The sequence below is a fragment of the Muntiacus reevesi genome, chromosome 4, assembly GCF_963930625.1.
Source record: "Muntiacus reevesi chromosome 4, mMunRee1.1, whole genome shotgun sequence".
Lineage (NCBI taxonomy): Eukaryota > Metazoa > Chordata > Mammalia > Artiodactyla > Cervidae > Muntiacus > Muntiacus reevesi.
This window is the reverse complement of record NC_089252.1, coordinates 19,425,679-19,447,569: the sequence shown is the minus strand read 5'-3', so window position 1 is coordinate 19,447,569 and position 21,891 is coordinate 19,425,679. Positions and strand designations below refer to the sequence as shown.

At 37.3% G+C, this 21,891-nt stretch overlaps 1 protein-coding gene and 1 pseudogene across 4 annotated transcripts in view; both read left to right on the top strand.

Moving 5' to 3' along the window:
• KIAA1328 (KIAA1328 ortholog) overlaps nucleotides 1-21,891 on the top strand; it is a 407,099-nt gene that overhangs the window by 15,368 nt on the left and 369,840 nt on the right. The window lies entirely within an intron of this gene.
• On the top strand, nucleotides 3,854-4,865 carry LOC136166265 (large ribosomal subunit protein uL15m pseudogene; annotated as a pseudogene).

Below are 21,891 nucleotides of genomic sequence, written 5' to 3'. Positions count from 1 at the left end.
AACAGCAGAACAAACACTCTCCAATTTGTGTTTTCTGGTTTATTCAATTTCCCAGTTGTTTCATAGAAATATCTGCAGTGGTCATGTATCAAGAGGGAACATTTTGAAACTTAGCTCTTTTATTGATGTAGGTTGATATTGTTGTAATCAGAGGCATAGCAGTTACTTTTGGTTTTGCTTTAGCATCTGAAATGGAAGAGAACATTCGTTTTATTGTCATCTTTCACAAGAATACTTGTCAGTTTGCTAACTTCTGATAGTTTCAAATAAGGGGTTTTCAATTTTGAGAGAGTTCTTAGCTGTTTGGATGTATTATTCCAGTTTATTAATGATGTGTTTGAAGCATATTTACTTTGTATAATTTTTTCTTAACATACATGTCGAGTTTTGAGATCTTAATAAATGAAGATGTCTGTATATATAAAATATAAATTTATTTATAATATAAATTATAAAAGTTAAGTTTAGAGGAAGGCCATACCTAAACATTGATAAAATAGTACTAATTTTTATCATTGAATTGTATGTTTGAATATAGTAGGTCTTTTTTCTTCTTTCTTTTTTTTAATTAAAGATAGCTACATGAAATGTTTCATCTTCACCTGCATACAGCTTTCTCAGGAGGCAGGTAAGATGTTCTGGTATTCTCATCTCTTTAAGAATTTTCCACAGTTTGTTGTGATCCACACAGTCAAAGGCTTTGGCGTAGTGCATAAAGCAGAAGTAGATGTTTCTCTGGAATTTCTTGCTGTTTCTATGATCCAATGGATGTTGGCAATTTGATCCCTGGCTCCTCTGGCTTTTCTAAATTCACCTTGAACATCTGAACATTCTCGGTTCAAGTGCTGTTGAAGCCTGGCTTGAAGAATTTAGAGCATTACTTTGCTAGCACGTGAAATGAATGCAATTGTGTGGTAGTTTGAACATTCCGTGGCTTTGTCTTTCTTTGGGATTCAAATGAAAACTGGCTTTTTCCAGTCCTTTAGCCACTGCTGAGTTTTCCAAGTTTGCTGGCACATTGAGTGCAGCACTTTCACAGCATCATCTTTTAGGATTTGAAATAGCTCAACTGGAATTCCATCACCTCCACTAGCTTTGTTCATAGTAGATGATTCCAAAGGCCCACTTGACTTTGGACTCCAGGATGTCTGGTTCTCATTGTGATTATCTGGGTCATGAAGATCTTTTTTGTATAGTTCTTCCGTATTCTTCCCACCTTTTCTCAATATCTTCTGCTTCTGTTAGGTCCATAGCATTACTGTCCTTTACTGTGCCCATCTTTGCATGAAATGTTCCCTTGGTATCTCTAATTTTCTTGAAGGGATCCCTAGTCTTTCCAATTCTATTGTTTTCCTCTATTTCTTTACATTGATTATTTAGGAAGACTTTCTTGTCTCTCCTTGCTATTCTTTGGAACTCTGCGTTCAGATGGGTATATTTTTCTTTATCTCCTTTGCATTTAGGTTTTCTTCTTTTCTCAGCTATTTGTAAGACCTCCTCAGAGAACCATGTTGCCTTTTTGCATTTCTTTTTCTTGGAGATGGTTTTCATCACTGCCTTCTGTACAATATCATGAACCTCTGTCCATAGTTCTTCAGGCATTCTCTCAGATCTTATCCTGTGAATCTAGAATCTATTTCTCACTTCCACTGTATTATTGTAGGTATATGATTTAAGTCATACCTGAATGGTCTAGTGGTTTTTCCCTACTTTCTTCAATTTAATTCTGAATTTTGCAATAAGGAGTTCATGATCTGAGGCACAGTAAGCTCCCAGTCTTGTTTTTCCTGACTGTATAGAGCTTCTCCATCTTTGGCTGCAAAGAATATAATCAATCTGATTTCGGTGTTGACCATCTGGTGACGTCCATGTGTAGAGTCTTCTCTTAATGTTGTTGGAAGACGGTGTTTGCTATGACCAGTGCATTCTCTTGGCAAAACTCTGTTAACCTTTGCCCTGCTTCATTTTTGTACTTCAAGGCCAAACTTGCCTGTTACTCCAGGTATCTCTTGACTTCCTACTTTTGCATTCCCATCTCCTTTGATGACAAGGACATCTTTTTTTTTTTTTTTGGGGTTAGTTCTAGAAGGTCTTGTTGGTCATCATAGAACTGTTCAACTTAGGCATTACTGGTTGGGGTATAGACTTGGATTACTGTGATATTGAATGGTTTGCCTTGGAAACAAACAGAGATCCTTCTGTCATTTTTGAGATTGCACCCAGGTACTGCATTTCAAACTCTTTTGCTGACTATGAGGGCTATTCCATTTCCTCTAAGGGATTCTCACCCACAGTAGTAGAGTGCAGTTGTGCAGTAGTTTGAGCATTCTTTGGCATTGCCTTTCTTTGGGATTGGAATGAAAACTGACCTTTTCCAGTCCTGTGACCACTGCTGAGTTTTCCAAATTTGCTGACATATTCAGTGCAGCACTTTCACAGCATCATCTTTTAGGATTTGAAGTAGCTCAACTGGAATTCCATCACCTCCACTAGCTTTGTTTGTAGTGATGCTTCCTAAGGCCCACTTGACTTCACATTCTAGGATGTCTGGCTCCAGGTGATTGATCACACCATCGTTATTAATTGGGTCATGAAGATCTTTTTTGTACAGTTCCTATATGTTAAGTGTTTATTTTTTATTAAAAAAAATCTGCCAAGCTGGTTCCCAATATGGTTTTGCTATTTCACAGTCCCACTAAGAATGTATGAGCATTCCATCATTCTGCATATTCAGTAACTCTTAGTATTGTCATTTCTCTAAATTTTGATGATTCTAATGAGTATAGTGATATCTCCTTGTGGGATTAATTTGTGTTCCTTCAGTGATTAATGTGTTCATTGGCCAGTTTTTTTTTGCTAAGATGTGAACTCCTGTTCACATCTTTTGCCTTTTTTTTACCCACTTACCCTCTTCCTTCTTGATAGTGAAGTATTAAGAGTTTTTTATATATTCTAGATGTAAGTTGTCAAGTATTTGGTTTTCCCCCATCCTGCAGCTTGCTTTTTAATTCTCTATTTTCTTTTGAAAAGCAATTTTTAAAAATTTTGCTCAACTTTCATTTATCAATTTTTCTTTTGTGATTCATGTTTTTAGTGTTACATGTAAGAAACCTTTGCCATCCCATGGTGACAAAATGTTTTTCCTATATCTTTTTGCAGAGTTAGCCTCAGCTTCCTTGTCAAAAACCAGTTGACCATATATGCATGATCTGTTTCTGGGCACTTAATTTTATTCCATTGACATGTATCCTTATGCCAATACTATACTAACTTAATGTTGTTTTTTTAGTTAAGTCTCGAAATCTCATTGATTTTTTTTGTTTGTTTTGAAAATTATTTGGGCTCTTTGAGGTCCTTTGCACGCCACTAAATTTTAGAGTCAGCTTATTAATTACTAAAAGAAAATTGTCTTCTGGAATTTTGTGTGAAGTATATGGAATTTGGGCTTCCCGGATAGCTCGTTTGGTAAAGAATATGCCTGCAAAGCAGGAGACTCCTGTTCAATTCCTGGGTCAGGAAAACCCACAGGAGAAGGGATAGGCTGTCCACTGCAGTATTCCTGGGCTTCCCTTGTGGCTCAGCTGGTAAAGAATCTGCCTGCAATGTGGGAGACTTGGGTTCGATCCCTGGGTTGGGAAGATCCCCTGGAGAAGGGAAAGGTTACCCACTCCAGTGTTCTGGCCTGGAGAATTCTGTGAACTTTATAGTCCATGAGGTTGCAAAGAGTTGGACACGACTGAGTGACTGAGGTAAATATGAAATTTACTTCAGGGAAGATCCAGGGAAGCCAGTGGCTCAGTGGTAAAGAAACTACCTGCCGAGGCGCCCTTGCGGCGTCTTATGCAAGCGGGTCATGGCCGGCCCTGTGCGGGGCGAAGGGCCCGGGGTCCGGGGCCCTGGACCTGCTTCGGGCTCTGCCTCGTGTGAGCCTGGCTAACTTGAGGCCGAACCCGGGCTCCAGGAAACTGGAAAGACGACGAAGAGGTCAGAGAAGAGGTAGGAAGTGTGGCAGGGGCCACAAGGGAGAACGTCAGAGAGGAACCCGGCCCCGGCTGGGCTTTGAAGGAGGCCAGAGTCCATTTTACCTTCGAATCCCAAAATGCGGGTTTAATGAAGGACACAGCTTCAGAGGCCAGTATCAGCCTTTGAGTCTCAACAGGCTTCAGTACCTGATTGACTTGGGCCGTGTTGATCCCACAGAACCTATTGACTTAACTCAGCTGGTCAATGGGCGAGGTGTTACCATCCAGCCATCTAAAAGGGACTATGGAGGCCAGCTGGTAGAGGGGGCGCTGACACCTTTAAGGCAAAAGTTAACATCGAAGTTCAGCTAGCTTCTGAGCTGGCCATCGCCTCCATCGAGAGGAATGGGGGTGTCGTCACGACCGCCTTCTACGACCCGCGAAGCCTGGAAATTCTGTGCAAACCCATCCCAATCTTTCTCCGTGGGCAGCCCATTCCCAAGCGGATGCTCCCCCTCCCCGAGGCACTAGTGCCCTACTACACTGATGCGAGAGACCGAGGCTACCTGGCGGATCCCGCCGGATTTCCCGAAGCAAGACTGGAGCTCGCCAAGAAGTACGGCTGTATTTTACCCGACACCGCTAAAGACCAACTCTTCAAAATGCTCAGCACTCGGGAGGATCCACAGCAGATTTTCTTTGGTCTGGCTCCAGGATGGGTGGTGAACATGGCAGACAGGAAGATTCTGAAACCTACGCATGAGAAGCTGCTTGAGTACTACCGCTCCTGAGCTCCGTCCAGGGCAGTCAGTGGTAGGAGGGCGCCCGAAGGGGCGGTGACACGTGTTTCCCACTGCATTGGCTCAGTTTATGGTTCTGCGACGGATGATGTTTTCTGTGTAATCACGTCTTTTTTTTTTTTAATCAAAATTAAAAATACAGTAAGCAAGGAAAAAAAAAAAAAAAAAAAGAAGCTACCTGCTGATGCAGGAGTGCAGGAGACAGAGGTTCAATCTCTGGTTCGGGAAGATCCCCTGGAGGAGGAAATGGCAGCCCATTCTAGTATTCTTGCCTGGCGAATGACATGAACAGGACCCTGGCGGGCTACAGTTCATGGGGTCGCACAGAGTTGGACACGACTGAGTGACTGAGCATGCATGCATATGGAATTTGCGGATCAAAGTGAGGAAAACTGGCGTACTCACACTGAGTCTTCTAATCTGTGAATGTGTCATGTCTCTCCATTGTTTTTTTAAATTTTCATTTATTTTTTCCTGCATGATTTGTAGTTTTCAGGTACAGATATAAAATATGCTCATATTTTATAGTATTTATTCTTAAGTGTCTTATGTTTTTGATACTACTATAAATCATGTAATTTTAATTTTATATTATACTGTATGCTTAATTTCGTTTCTAATTTGAAAGCAACAGAATTGAGCTTTTAATATTGACTTGGTATCCTTCAACTTCTTAAAATTCACTTGTTATAGTAGTTTTTTTGCAGTGTTTTGTATTTTCCACATTAAGCATCATGTCGTCTACTTATCTAAACAGTTTTTTCTTTCCAACCGATAGGTACTTTGCTTTCTTTTCTTGCTCTTTGGCGTTGGCTGGGACCTCCAGGACAATGCCAAATGAAAGTGAGAAGAGGGACATCTTTGCCTTCTTTTTCTTATCTTACCCCTTTCACTGTTAAGTACAATGTAAGCTGTTGGTTTTCTGTAGATGTTCTTCATCAGGTTGAGGAGGTTTATTTTTGTTCCTAGTTTGGTGAGGATTTTTTTTTTTTTAATTTTGTCATAAATTGGAGTAGAATGTGTCAAATGATTTTTGTTCATGTACTATGCTGATAACATGTCTTTTCTTTTTTCCTCTGTAACTGTGATAAAATACGTTGGTTTTTGAATGTTTAAGTTACCTTGCTTTCCTGGTCTAAGCCTCGTTTGGTCATGGTGGTTTTTGGTTTTCTTTTTTCTGTGTTACTGAATTTGATTTACTAGTATCGTATTAAAGATTTTTGTATCATGAGAAATGCTAGTAGTTTTCATGAAATGCCATTGTGTATTTATTAAATTTTATGTTTTGATTATGGTAAAATGCACAGAAGTTTTACCATCTTAACCATTTTTTAAGTGTACAATTCAGTGTTATTAAAGATATTCACATTGTTGTTCAGCCAGTCTCCAGAACACTTTTCATCTTGCAAAACTAAAGCTCTATACCCATTAAAATTCCCCAGTGCCCCCCTCTGCCTGCCCATGGCAATCACCATTCTACTTATTCTGTCTGTGAGTTTTACTGTTCTAGTACCATATTGTGGTAAAATACATATAATATAAAACTGACCTTTAGAGACTTTTGTTGTTGTTGTTGTTGTTTAGTCACTAGGTTATGTCCAACTCTTTGCAACCCCATGGACTTCAGCACACCAGACTTCCCTATCCTTCACTGTCTCCCTAAGTTTGCTTAAAATTAGGTCCTTTGAGTCAATTATGCCATCCAGCCATTTCATCCTCTGTCGCCCCATTCTCCTCTTGCTCTGAATCTTTCCCAGCATCGAGGTCTTTTCCAGTGAGTCAGCTGTTTGCATCAGGTGGCCAAAAGTATTGGAGCTTTAGCTTCAGCACCAGTCCTTCCAATGAATATTCAGGGTTGATTTCCTTTAGGATTGACTGGTTTGATCTCCTTGTTCAAGGTACTTTCAAGAGTCTTCTCCAGCACCACAGTTCAAATGCATCGGTTCTTTGGCGCTCAACCTTCTTTATGGTTTAGCTCTCACATCTATACATGACTACTGGAAAAACCATAGTTTTGACTAGACAGACCTTTGTCAACAACGTGATGTCTCTGCTTTTTAATACACTCTCTAAGTTTGTCATACTTTTTCTTCCAACGAGCAAGTGTCTTTTAATTTTGTGACTGCATTCATTGTACGCATTGATTTTGGAGCCAAGAAAATGAAATCTGACACTGTTTCCACATTTTCCCCATCTATTTGGGAAGTGATAGGACCAGATGTCATGATCATTGTTTTTTGAATATTGAGTTTTAAGCCAGCTTTTTCACTCTCCTCTTTCACTTTCATCCAGAGGCTCTTTATCTCTTCACTTTCTGCCATTAGAGTGGTGTCATCTCTGTATCTGAGGTGTTGATTTTTTTCTGGGCTAATCTTGATTACAGCTTATGAAGAGATATTTAGTACACTCACAGTTTTGCACAGCCACCACTTTTAAGCTCTAGAACATTTTCACCCCAAAGGAAACTGTACCCATTAAGCAGTTGCTCCCCATTCTCACTTTCACCCTAACCCCTGACAGTAGCTAATCAGTTTTCTGTCTGTATTGATTTGCTGACTCCTGATATTTAACTGGATTCGTACAATATGTGGCTTCTTGTGTCTGATTTCTTTCACTTAGCATACTGTTTTCAATATTGGCTGAAAAATACTTCATTGTATAGATACATCATATTTTGTTTCTCCATTCATTTGTAGACATTTGGGTTTCTACCTTTTGGCTTTTGTGAGTAGTGCTACTATGAATGTGTGCTAAGTCACTTCAGTCGTGTCTGACTCTTTGTGACCTCATGGACATAGCCCTCCAGGCTCCTCTGTCCATGGGATTCTCCAGGTAAGAGTACTGGAGTGGGTTGCCATTTCCTCCTCCAGGGGAATCTTCCCAACCCAGGGATCAAACCCTTGTCTCTTACATCTCCTGCATTTGCATATGGATTCTTTACCACTGGCACCATCTGGAAAGTGCCACTACTATGAATATTCATGTACAATTTTTGTTTGAACACGTTTCAGTTATTTTGGTTGTATATCCAGGGGTGGAATTACTAGGTCTTAGTTATTCTGTGTTGAACTTTTTGGGGAACTACCAAACTTTTGACCAAAAGTGAATAGGAACTGAAGAACCTCTTAGTGAAGGTGAAAGAAGAGAGTGAAAAAGCTGGCTTAAAACTCAGCATTCAAGAAACTGAGATCACGGTGTCCGGTCCTATCACTACATGGAAAATAGATGGGTAAACAAAATGGAAACCGTGACAGACTTTATTTTCGTGAGCTCCAAAATCACTGTAGATAGTGACTTGAAGCCATGAAATTAAAAGATGCTTGCTCCTTGGAAGAAAAGCTATGACCAACCTAGACAGCATATTAAGAAACAGAGACATTACTTTGCTGACAAACGTTCATTTAGTCAAAGCTATGGTTTTTTTCCAGTAGTCATGTATGGATATGAGAGTTGGACTGTAAAGAGAGCTGAGTGCCAAAGAATTGATGGTTTTGAACTGTGATGTTGGAGAAGACTCTTGAGAGTCCCTTGAACTGCATGGAGAGCCAACCAGTCCATCGTGAAGGAAATGAGTCCTGTATATTCATTGGAAGGACCGATGCTGAAGCTGAAGCTCCAGTACTGTAGCCACCTGATATGAAGAACTGATTCATTGGAAAAGACCCTGATGCTGGGCAAGATTGAAGGCAGGAGGAGAAGGGGATGACAGATGGTTCAGTGGTATCACCAACTCAATGGACATGAGTTTGAGTAAACTGCACGAGTTGGTGATGGACAGGGAAGCCTTGCGTGCTGCAGTTCATGGGGTTGCAAATAGTTCGGCACTACTGAGCAACTGAACTGAACCACTTTAACAATGTACAAAGATTTCAGTGTCTCTACATCCCCACCGACACCTGTTGTATTTCATTTTTTTGAATATAACCATCCTGCTAGGTATAAAGTGGTATCTTATTTGTGATTTTGATTGCTGTTTTTTTAGTGGCTAATGATGTCACTATTTACGTGTCTTCTTTGGAGAAATATCTATTCAAGTCCTTTGGCCACTTTTTAATTGGATTGTCTATTGTTTTGTTGTAATAATTTTAGATATTATGGTTTTTTTAAAAATAATTTTTATTTGGCCACACCACACAACATGCAGGATCTCAGTTCCCTGACCCAGGTTTAAATCCATTATTCCTGCATTGGAAGTTCAGAATCTTAATCACTGAACCACCAAAGAAGTCCTTAAATCTTTCTTCTCTTTTAATGTAGGCATTTACAGCTGTGAATATCCCTCTGAGCATTGCTTTTGCTACCCCATATAGGTTTTGGTATGTTTACTTTTCATTTTCATTTCATCTCAAAGTACTTTCTAATTTTCTTTCTTGTTTTTTATTTTGCCTATTTGTTGAGTGTGTTATTTAATTTCCATATATTTATGAATTTCCATTTTTCTTTTCCTTGATTTTTAGCTTTATTCTATTGTACTGGAGAGAATACTTTGTATTCCTTTAATCCTGTTTAAATGTATTGGGATTTGTATTTTGACCTAACATATGTTAATATTTAGTCAATATGTTAGTCATATGTTAATATGTAGTCAATATAGATTGAAGGCAGGAAGAGAAAGGGATACAGAGGACCAAAAGGGGACAACAGAGGATGAAATGGTTGGATGGCATCACTGACTCGATGGACATGAGTTTGAGTAAGCTCCAGGAGTTGGTGATGGACAGGGAGGCCTGGCATGCTGCTGTCCATGCAGTTGCAAAGAGTTGGACACCACTGAGCAATTGATCTGAACTGAACTGATGATTATCTTGGAGAATGCTCCGTGTGTACTTGAAAAAAACATGTTGATTCAACTGTTGTTTGGTGGAGTGTTTTCTATATGTCTTTTAGATCTAGTTAGTTTATAGTGTTGTTCTAGTCCTCTCTTTTTGCATTGGTGATTTTTCACCTCAATGTTCTGTCTATTGAAAGTAGATTATTGAAGTCTCCACCTATTATTGTAAAACTGTCTATTTTTCTCTTCAATTATGTCCATTTTTTTTAATATATTTTGGGGGCTCTGATGTTGGGTATTTTTACTTTTATGCTTTTTATATATTCTTAAGAAATTGACCCATTTATCAATCTATGGTATCTGCCTGTTTGTCTTGTAACATTTTTTTTTGAAGGTTTATTTTGGCTGATGTTAGTTAAAAAAAAAAGAAACCCATTTCTCTTTTGGTTACTATTGGCATGTTATTTGAATGAAATAGCTTTTTTCCATATTTTAGCTTTTGTCTTTTGATTTAAAGTGAGTCACTTGTAGACAACATATAGTTGAATTATTGGTTTTTTTAATAATTCATTTGCCAACCTCTATTTTTCATTTGGTGAATATAAATTCACTTATATTTAAAATAACTTTTTGTAAGGAAGTACCATTTTGCTTTACACATATGGATATGTATGTGAGTATATATACATACATATATGTATATATATATGCAGGCATACTTCAGACTTACTACAGGGTCTAGACCATCACAGTAAAGCAAGTATCATAATAAAGTGAGTTACAAAAACTTTTTGGTTTCCTCGTGCACATAAAAGTTATATTTATACTATATTACAGTCTGTTAAGTGTGCAATAGCATTGTGTCTTAAAAGAATGTAGATAACCTTAATTTAAAAATACTTTATTGTTAAAAATGCTAACCATCATCTGAACTTTAAGTAAGTCATAATTTTTTGCTGGTGAAGGATTTTAGCACATTGTTGATGCCTTCTGACCTAAGGATGGTGGTCACTGAAGATTGGAGTGGATATACCAATTCTTAAAGTAAGACAGCAATGAAATTTGCTGCATCAGTTGACTCTTCCTTCTACTGTACTGATTTCTCTGTAATGTAGCATGCAGTGCTGTTTGATAGCATTTTTTGCATATAAAACTTCTTTGAAAATGGGAATCAGTCCTTGTTTCAAACGCTTCTCCGCTTTATCAACTAAGTTTAGATAATATTTTAAACCCTTTGTTGACATTTTAACAGTCATCACAGTATCTTTACCAGAAATGTATTCCATCTCAAGAAATCACTTTCTTTGCTCATTCATAAGAAGCAGTTCTTTTTCCTTGAAAATTCTATCATGAAATTGTAGCAACTAACTCGCGTCTGTAGGCTGCTCTTCTGCTTATAGTTCTCTTGCTGTTTCTACCACAAGTGCAGTTGCTTTCTTTACTGAAGTCTTGAACCCTGCAAAGTCATCCATGCAGGTTAGCATCAGCTTCTCCCAAATTCCTGCTAATGTTGACACTTTACACAGATGTTCTTAGTGACACTTTAAGAGTGAATCCTTCACAGGTTCTCGTTTACTTTTCCCAGATCCATTGAAGAAATCACTGTCTTTGACAGCTTTCAAAATGTAATTTTTAAATAGTAAAACTTGGAAATTGAAATGACTCTTTACTGCAAAATAAATGTTGTGTTAGCAGGCATGAAAACAACACTAATCTTTGTATATCTCCATCAGAACTTCTGGGTCACCAATCTTATTATCAATGAGCAGTAATATTTTGAAAGGAATCTTTTTTGGAGCAGTAGTAAATATCAACAGTGAGTTTAAAATATTTAGTTAACAACATTATAAATAGATGTGCTGTCATTCAGGCTTTATTTATACATTTATAGAGTGCAGGCAGAGGAGATTTAGCACAATCCTTAGGGGCTTCAGAATAGAAATCCTAGGGATTTCAGAATAGAAAATAAGAATTGTCTTCAACTTCAGACCACCACCTGCTTTAGCCTGTAATAAGAGTCAGACTGTCGTTTGAAGCTTTGAAGCCAGGCATTGACTTCTCTTTAGCTATTTGAACTCTGGACCATAGACAAGGCTGAGTGCCAAAGAATCGATGCTTTCAAATTGTGATGCTGGAGAAGTCTCTTGAGAGTTCCTTGGACAGCAAGGAGATCAAACCAGTCAATCCTAAAGGAAATCAACCCTGAATATTCATTGGAAGGACTGGTGCTGAAGCTGAACTTCCAGTACTTTGGCCACCTGATGCAAAGAGCTGACTCATTGGAAGAGACACTGATGCTGGGAAAGATTGAGGGCAGGAGGAGGAAGGGGCGACAGAGAATGAGATGGTTGGATGGCATCACCAACTCAGTGGACATGAGTTTGAGCAAGCTCTGGGAGATGGTGAAGGACAGGGAAGCCTGATGTGCTGCAGTTCATGGGGTCGCAGAGTCAGACACTGCTTAGCTACTGAACAACAAGTGCGGTATCACAACCAGAAAATTGATACTGATAGAATTCATCAGCCTTGTATAGATTTCACATGTACTTGTTCAGTTCTGTGCAGCTTTGTACCACAGGTGTAGATTTGTATACCATCTCTGTAATCAAGATACAAAACAGTTCTGTTATAAGTCACTCATGCTGTCCTTTTATAAACTTGTATGCTTTCTTTCCTATCACTTTCTCCTTCCCTAATCCCTAGCAACCATTGATTTACTCTCCATTTCTATATTTTGTCATTTCAAGAATGCTATATAAATGGAATCATAAACAGTATGTAACCTTTGAGATTGGCTTTTTTCCATTTATTGTAGTTCTTTTTAAATCCATCCAGGTTGTTGCCTGTATTAATAGTTTGTTTCTTTTATTCCTGAATAATATTCCATGCTGTGAATATACTACATTTTATTTAAGCATTTTGCATGTTAAAGGATTGTTTTCAGCTTTTGACTGTTATAAATGAAACTGTGAATTTTTATATATAGGTTTTTGTGTGAGCATAGTATTTTCATTTTCTTGGAGTAGTGTGTCATAAATGCATGTTTAAGTTTTGTCAGAAACTGCTGAACTATTTTCGAGAAGAATTTACCATTTTACATTCCCACCAACAGTGCAGGAGAGATTTGCATCCACTGCATTTTTGCCAACGTTTGTTGTAATTATTTTACAAATACGTAATATACTTTATATTATAGCCATTCTGATAGCTATTTGGTGTTATCCATTTGTGGTTTTAATTTGCATTTTTCTGATGTTTATTGATGTTGGATATTGTTTCATGTGCTTATTTGTTGTCTTCAGAGAAATATCTGTTCATCCTTTTTGCCCATTTCTTGTGGACTGTTTGTTTGTTTTTTTTAATTGCTGAGTTTTAAGAATTCTTTATGTGTCCTTTATATAGATCCTCTGTTGGATATGTAGTTTGCAGATACCTTTTAGTAGCCTGTAGGTTGTCTTTTCATCCCTTTCACAGGGTTGTTCATAGAGCAAACATTTTTTATTTTAACTAGGTCCAGTTTTTCAGTTTTTTTCTTTTTGTGGACCATGCTTTTATTTTAAAGACTAAGAGTTCTTTGCCTAGCCTTACTACTTGAAGATGTTCTGCTGGTTTTTTTTTGTTTTTTCTGTAAGTTTTGTATTTTATTTTAAATGCATGATCCATTTTGTATTAATTTCTGTATAAGGTATGAGGCTTAGGTTGCAATTTCTTTTTCTTTTTTTTTTTGCCTACTGATGTTCAATTGTTACAGTACCATTTGTTAAAGTATTTTTTATACCTTTGTCAGAAATCAGCTGGACATATTTGCATATGTCTCTTTCTCAATTCTCTTTCCTGACCCACTGATCTATGTCTCTATCCTTCTTCCAATTGTCTTAATTTATCTTGCTGTATAGTAAGCTTTAATATTGGATAGAGTGATTCATCCTACTTTATTCCCTTTCAAAATTATTTTAGCTCTTCTAGTTCTGTGCCTTTTCATGATAATTTTTGAATAAGATTGTAAATGTCTGTTTAAAAACTCTGCTAGTATTTTAATAGCTGCTACATTAAGACTATAGATCAATTTTGGGAAGAATGGACATCTTTACTATGTTGAGTCTTCCAGGCTATGAATATGGCAGGACTCTCCATTTACTTAGCTCTTTGATTTCTTGCATCAGCATTTTATAGTTTTCAGGATATAAATCATATATGTGTTTTCTCACATTTATATCTAAGTAATTAATTTTCTTTGGAGCAATTATAGATAGTATTATGGTTTAAATTTTTATTTTCAGATTTGTTATTTCATATATGTTTGCTCTTTAAAATATGATTGAAATTTGTGTTTATCTTTATTCCCGGAGCCTTGCTGAACTCACTAGTTCTGGAGGTTTTACTGTTGCTTCTTTGGGACAGTGACAGGCATGTTATTTGCAGATAGGGATAGTTTCATTGCTTTCTTTCGAATGTGTATGCTTTTTCTTACCTTATGATCCTGTCTAGAACTTCCAGTGATGTGTGAATAGGAGTGTTGAAGAGAGGATATATTTACTATGTTCCTGATTTTATGTGGAATGCGTTCAAGTCTGTCATCATTGTGTGATGTTAGATATAGGTTGAAGAAGTTTCCCTCAATGCTGGGTTTTGACTATGATTGCCTACTTGGTTTTATGAAATACTTTTTCTGCCTCAGTATCATATGAGCTTCCTTTAGCTGTTGATTTGGTGGGTTATATTAATTCATTTTAAAATGTTGGGCATGCCTTGTATGCTTGTCATAAACCTCACTTATAATTGTTTTCTATATTGCTAGGCCTGCTTTTCTAGTATTGTGTTTGAAATTTTTATTTATTTATTTATTGACCATGCATGGCTTGTGGGATCTTAGTTCCCTAACCAGGGATGGAACCTGGGCCCCAGAAGTTAAAGCAGTTAAAGCAGTCCTAGCCATTGAACCACCAGGGACTTGCCTGTTTGGAATTTTTACATCAAAGTTTCTAAGGGGTATTGGACTGCAGTTTTCTCTCTGTCTCTCTCTCTCTCTCTCTTTTTTTTTTTAAATTGCATTAGTCTGGTTTTAGTATCCTGGTAATGCTAGCCTTATAAAATGAGTTAGAAATATTCCCTCCTTTTCAGTTTTCCAGGAGAAATTGTTTGAAATTGGTATTAGCTATTCTTTAATTATTTAGTAGAATTCTCCAGTGAAACCATCTGGGCCTAGATATTCCTTTTTAAAGAGCTTTTTAATTACAACTTCAATTTGTTTAATGGTTACAAGATTATTTAAGTTGTCTATTTTGTCTTGGTTGAGTTTTGGGAGTATGAGGCTTTTGAGAATTGTTCCATTTCTTCTAATTTATGTCATCATAAAGTTGTTCGTAGTACTTCCTTGTTATCTTTTTAATGACTGCAGGGTCTATAGTGCACCATTACTTGTATTACTTGTACATTCTGTCTTTTATTTTTGTTAGTCTTGCTAGCTTTGCCAGTATTAGTGACGTTTTCCCCAGAGAACCAGGTTTTTGTTTCATTGATTGTTCTCTATTTTTCCTGTTTTCAATTTTATTGGGTTTTTTGCTCTTATCTGTTATTTTCTTACATCTTGTTATTTTATATTTATTTGTTCTTTTCTGGTTTCTTAAAATAGGAACCTGATACTATTTTTTAGTAGTCTAATATTTAGTCTCTCTAGTTACTGCTCTCAATGCATCTCACATATTCATTTTCATTCCCTTTTGTGTATTTTTAAAAATTATTTCATTTGAGACTTCCTCTTTGACTCAAGAATTTTTCGAACTGTTGTGTAATTTCCAAACATTGGGAGGTTTTACTGTTGTCTTTCTATTATTGATTTCTAGTTTGGTTCTCTTATGCTAAGCAAAAAGTTTAAAAAATTTTTTGAGGTTTGTCTCATGGCCCAAGATATGGTTGATCTTGGTGGGTGTTCATGAATGCTTGAAAAAAATGTGTGTCATTATACTCCTAGTTGATATTGAAAAGCCTGGTTTGTATTATCTTTAGTATGTTTCCTTATTTTGTCTAACCGTTCTGTATGTAATCCTCCATCTCTGCACTGCTCCCTCTGCTACACAGAAGCTGCTTCATCTTGCCGGAACTTGGACTGTTTCTGTCCACCAGTCTCCCTCTCGTGGACCCCCTTTCTCTCTGCTTGTATTCTAGCACACCAGTCCAAGCCGAACTCCGCCTGGTGCGGAGTTCTTCTTCACTCCACTTCATGTCCTCTTCACTCCACTCTGGTTCTGACTCTCCTTGTTGGGACGTCGCCACTTCTTGGATGTCCACTCCTCTTTCCTCTGATGAGGCTTTGATACTCCACACCAAGCCACCCCTTTGCAGTTTCGTCCTCCTTAACCTTTCTCTGGCTCTGACCTCCACATGTTGGTCCTCTCCATTGTGTGGAGGCCCTCTCCCTCACCTTAGGCTCTTGCATTTCACCAGCCTGTGCCTTCTTGAGGATGACCCTTCTCACTCTGCCTGGGCTTGGGTACTGCCCTCGGGGCTGCTTTCTGACTGTGCATCCTTCTCATTCTCCTTGGGTTGTGATAACCTACTTCAGGTTAAGCCTTTGTGTGGATGCTCTCTTCACCCTGTGTCCTCTACACCAGCACCAATCCCTGGTATAGACCACTCTTCACCGTACTGGGACTCTGAATCTTGATGCTGGATCACTTCCACTCCGTTGGAAGGATACCCACCTCAAACACTTAGGCTCTGACACACATGCTGGGCTACCCCTCCACGTGGCTGCTCTTCTCACCTTATTGAGGCTGTGCTTACCCTGCCTTGTTGGCGCCCTTCTTAGCTAGCTTGGCCACTGATATCCCCGCTGGGCAGTCCTTCTCTGCACTTCTTGACCTTACTTAGAGGATTCTGACTCTGCCCTGTGTTGTGGTTTTAGGACTTAATTGTTTAGGAAGAAAAGGAAAGTTGAAAATGAAGAGGAGAAATAGGAAATGAAAGCTCAGCATTCACTTTAGAAGAGAAATAAGTTTTCTCTTTGATTAAAGGACATTTAGATGTTATATTTATATACTTTGCTTTTCAACTTGTGTCCCTTAAAATATAACAAGAACTCTGATTCTTTTGTGTTCTGCCTACCTTGCCTTTTTTTTTTTAAACTAATATGCTTTTGAATAAATAGAGAAGAATGAAAAAGTATTACTAAAAGGTTATTAGGAGGCTGAAGTCTTGAAAGTTGTTTTCATTCATGTTTTTTCAATGAAAATTAGGTATAAAGAATGGAGAGGTTGTTTCGATTGTGATAAATGTCAAGTCAAATGCGAAAAGCACTGGAAGATTTAGAAAATCTTACGTATTCATATGTTATATTCAAGTATAGCATGCTTAAGAATTTTAGCCACTATGCAAGTCTATGAACATTGTTTTGGAGAGAAGTCACTGGGTGCTTAGTATACAATGTTGACCATTAGCAAGCATATTTTCATAGTTCTGTAATGCTCATGAACTCTCAGTACAACATACAAAGCAAGTAGTGTGTTTTCAATTACAGAGTGACATGCAGTATAAGGGCAAAATGATAGCTGTAGCTTTTTTTTTTGGTTTAATTATATTTTATTTGATGCTTATGTTTGTTAACAAACGTGCATGCATGTATGTTGAGTCGTTTGTGACTCTTTTGCGACCCCACAGACTGTAGCCCCGTTGGCTCCTCTGTCTGTGAAGTCTCCAGGCAGAACACTGGAGTGGGCTGCCGTTTCCTCCCCCAGGGGACCTTCCCGACCCAGGGAGTTTGCGTCTCCTACAATGGCAGGAGCTTTTTTTTTTTTTTTTTAATATTTCCTTTGAGATGAAAAGTATTCTTACAAAAGCATAGCCTTTTTAAATAAAAACATGGCCTTGACTTTAGCAGTATAAGTAGGAAAACCAAATGTATCCAGATTCCAAGACTGACTTATCTGTATCTTGGAGGAATTCATTGAAATTCTGACTGTGAGGTCCCTTGTAGTCGGTATCTTCATTGGTGTTATGTGTGCTCTCGTGCATGTGATATCAAAAAGATTTCTGTATGATTTATTGTTGTTTCTAAATGAAAATAAATGTTAATAGGAGATATAAATAAAATTCAGAATTGGTATGAGAGGTTGCAAAATGGTTTCATTCAAACAGGATAGAAGACTGGTGACAAGTACTGGTTATTAAATGTCTGGGATAAAAATAAATTAGAAATTCATTTTAAAGAATGGCTTACTGGTTAAGCCTAGTGGAATTAATGGAAAAAAAAAACACATGGTTCTTAGTTAAATTTAACCTAAACATGAGCAAGCAATATTATGCTGTTTGGCAAGAAAACAAATAGATAAAAGCACTTGGTATCAGTTTTTAATCTATAGATGCCATCTTAATAATCTGTATGTACTCAGAGAACTTTTTCATTTCTGTTAACTATGCTGATAAAATAATCGAATACAGATACAAATCAAAATTTACAAGCTAATGGATAATACATACTGCAGAGATAAGTTAGGCATATTATGTTATTTAGTTTGTAGAAGAGAGTATAAAAGATAACTTTATACATAGGTTTCAAGTAAATGAAGGTATTTCCCTGAGGTGTCCAGCATTGATTTACATTTGCAGAACGATAAGTGGAATATTGATTAATCTTCGTAAGAGATATTAGGCTAGAGAAAAGTCTTTTCGTTGAAGATTGCTGAATTGAGTAACCTCAGAAAGTCTTACAGTAAAATTAATGAATTGTTTTAATGGATGGAAAAAGTTGTACCATTTATAGAGAGTTGAAAAATGAATGGCTCTGCAAAATATTGTAGTTTGTGCTGAAAGATGGTGACAGTTCCTTGTTTATGCATTTGTGTTTTTTTTTACTGAGATTTTTAAGGTAAGGAGGGGTACCACAGACTAATGCGCAAAGTGTATTATAGCTTATTCCTTAAAGGAAAGAGAAAGTTTTAAAATACTCTAGGCCACAACTGCAGTCTTTGATGTATATGAGCCATATTCTAAGACGCCTTAAAAACCTCCACTATTTCATGTCCTGAGCCCACACTGCCAAAGAATGCATTGTTCCCTAGTGAATACTTGTGCACTAACTCATTTGAGGACAGAGTTCTTTTTTAAGCTCAGATATCCTGATTTTTCCCAGAGGACAGTTTGCTATTTCTACTTGACATTTCTTAGAAGAAAAATAGAAAGTGTAGCACCATTAGTTTCCACTGTAAAATGAGTAGATCATCATTATTTTATATTTATTCTGGTCTTTTATTTTTTAAAACCAATCATAACTTTTTCATTCATAATTAAAAGTACATTACAGTCCAATATGAAAGGTAGACTTTAATTTTTCAGTGACTCAGTTTTTTGTTTTCCCATTTGAAGCCTTTATGGATTTAGAAGGGTATAAAAAGAATTTAGGGGCTTCCCTGGTGGCTCAGATAATAAAGGATCTGTCTGCAATGTGAGAGATGCAGGTTCAGTCCCTGGGTTGGGAAGATCCCCTGGAGAAGGGCAGGGCAACGCACTCCAGTATTCTTTTATTCTTTATTTTTTTTATTGGAAGATCATTGCTTTACAGAATGTTGTGGTTTCCTGTCATACATCAATAAGAATCAGCCATAGTTACGCCCATGTCCCCTCCCTCCTGAGCCTCCCTCCCACCTCCCTCCCCATCCCATCCTTCTAGATTGTCCCAGAGCCCCTGAGTCATACAGCTAATTCCCACGACTGTCTATTTTACATGTGGTATTGTAAACTTCTGTTACTCTCTCCATACATCTCATCCTCTCACTTCTCCCCTACCCCCATGTCCATAGGTCTGTTCTCTGTGTCTGTTTCTTCATTGTTGCCCTGAAAATAAATTTGTCAGTACCATCTTTTTAGATTCCATATATTTGCGTAAGTATATTAAGAATCCACCTGCAATGCGGGAGACCTGGGTTCAGTCCCTGGGTGGGGAAAATCCCTTGGAGAAGCGGACAGCTACCACTCCAGTATTCCGGCCTGGAAAATTCCATGGACTCTATAGTCCATGGGGTTGCAAAGAGTTGGACCCAACTGAGTGACTTTCATGATATTTTTATGTCTATTTCTGAGTTACTTCTTTCTTTCTTCTTACTTTATATAATAAGCTCTAGGTTCATCTACCTCATTAGAACTGATTCAAATGTGTTCCTTTTTTGGCTGAGTAGTATTCCATTGTGTATATATACCACAGCTTCTTTATCCATTCATCTGTCTATGGACATCCAGGTTGGTTCCATGTTCTAGCTATTGTAAATAGTGCTGCAGTGAACATTGGGGTACATGTGTCTTTTTCAATTTTGGTTTGCTCAGGGTATATGCCTAGGAGTGGTATTGCTGGCTCATCCGGTAGTTTTATTCCTAGCATTTTAAGGAATCTCCATACTCTCTTCCATAGTGGCTGTATCAGTTTACCATTCCCACCAGCAGTGCAAGAGTGTTCCCTTTTCTTCCACACCCTCTCCAGCATTTATTGTTTGTAGACTTTTTGATGATAGCCATTCTGACTGGTATGAGGTGGTATCTTATTGTAGTTTTGATTTGCATTTCTCTGATAATGAGCAATGTTGAGCATCTTTTCATGTGTTTGTTAGCCACCTGTATGTCTTCTTTGGAGAAGGTTTTTTTTAAGGTCTTTTCCCGACTTTTTGACTGGGCTGTTTTTTTTTTTGTTTTTTTTTTGTTTTTTTTTTTTTTCTGATATTGACTTATAAGCTGCTTATATAGTTTGGAATTTAATTCTTTATCAGTTGTTTCATTTACTACTATTTTCTCACATTCTCAGGGTTGTCTTCTCACCTTGTTTGTAGTTTCCTTTGCTGTGCAAAAGCTGTGAAGTTTAATTAGGTCCCAGTTGTTTATTTTTGTTTTTATTTCCATTTTTCTTGGAAGTGGGTCATAGAAGATCTTGCTTTGATTTATGTCATTGAGTGTTCTGCCTGTTTTTTCCTCTTAAGAATTTTATAGTTTTTGGTCTTACATTTAGGTCTTTAATCCATTTTGAGTTTCTCTTTGTGTATGGTGTTAGGAAATGTTCTAATTTCATTCTTTTACATGTAGCTGTCCAATTTTCCCAGCACCACTTATTGAAGGGGACATCTTTGTCCCATTATATATATTCTTGCCTCCATGTCAAAAATAAGGTAACCATAGATGTGTGGGTTTATCTCTGGGTTCTCTGTCTTGCTCCGTTGGTCTATATTTTTGTTTTTGTGCCTGTACCATACTGTCTTGATGACTGTAGTTTTGTAGTATAGTCTGAAGTCAGGAAGGTTGATTCCTCCAGTTCCATTCTTGTTTCTTGAGACTGCTTTGGCTATTCAGGGTCTTTTGTGTTTCCATATGAATTGTGAAATTTTTTGTTCTAGTTCTGTGAAAAATGCCATTGGTAGTTTAATAGGAATTGCACTGAAATCTGTAGATTGCATTTGGTAGTATAGTCATTTTCACAATATTGATTCTTCCTACCCAGGAACATGGAATATCTCTCCATCCGTTTATGTCATCTTTGATTTCTTTCATCAGTGTCTTATAATTTTCCATATAATTGTCTTTTGTCTCCTTAGGTAGGTTTATTCCTAGATATTTTATTCTTTTTGTTGCAATGGTGAATGGGATTGATTCCTTAATTTCTCTTTTTGACTTTTCATTGTTAGTATATAGGAATGGAAACAGTTTCTGTGTATTGACCTTGTATTCCACAAATATGCTGAATTCACTGATTGCCTCTAGTAATTTTCTGATAGTTTTTGGGGGGTTTTTTAATGTATAGTATCATGTCATCTGCAAACAGTGAGAGATTTACATCTTCTTTTCTGATCTGGATTCCTTTTATTTCTTTTTCTTCTCTAATTGCTATAGCTGGGACTTCCAAAACTATGTTCAATAATGGTGAGAGTGGACACCCTTGTCTTGTTCCTGTACTTAGAGGGAATGCTTTTAGTTTTTCACCATTGAGAATAATGTTTGCTGTAGGCTTATCATATATGGCCATCACTATGTTGAGGTAGCTTCCTTCTATGCTCTGTTTTTGAAGTATTTTTTATCATAAATGGGTGCTGAATTTTGTTGAACGCTTTTTCTGCATCTGTTGAGATGATCATACGGTTTTTATCTTTCAGTTTGTTAATGTGGTGTTTCACATTGATTGATTTGCATATATTGAAGAATCCTTGCATCCCTATAATAAACTGGACTTGATGATGGTGTATGAGCCTTTTAATGTGTTTTAAAATTCTGTTTGCTAGAATTTTGTTGAGGATGTTTACATCTATGATCATCAGTGATTCAGTTCAGTTCAGTCGCTAGGTCATGTCTAATATTTTGCGACCCCATAGGTTACAGCATGCCAGGCTTC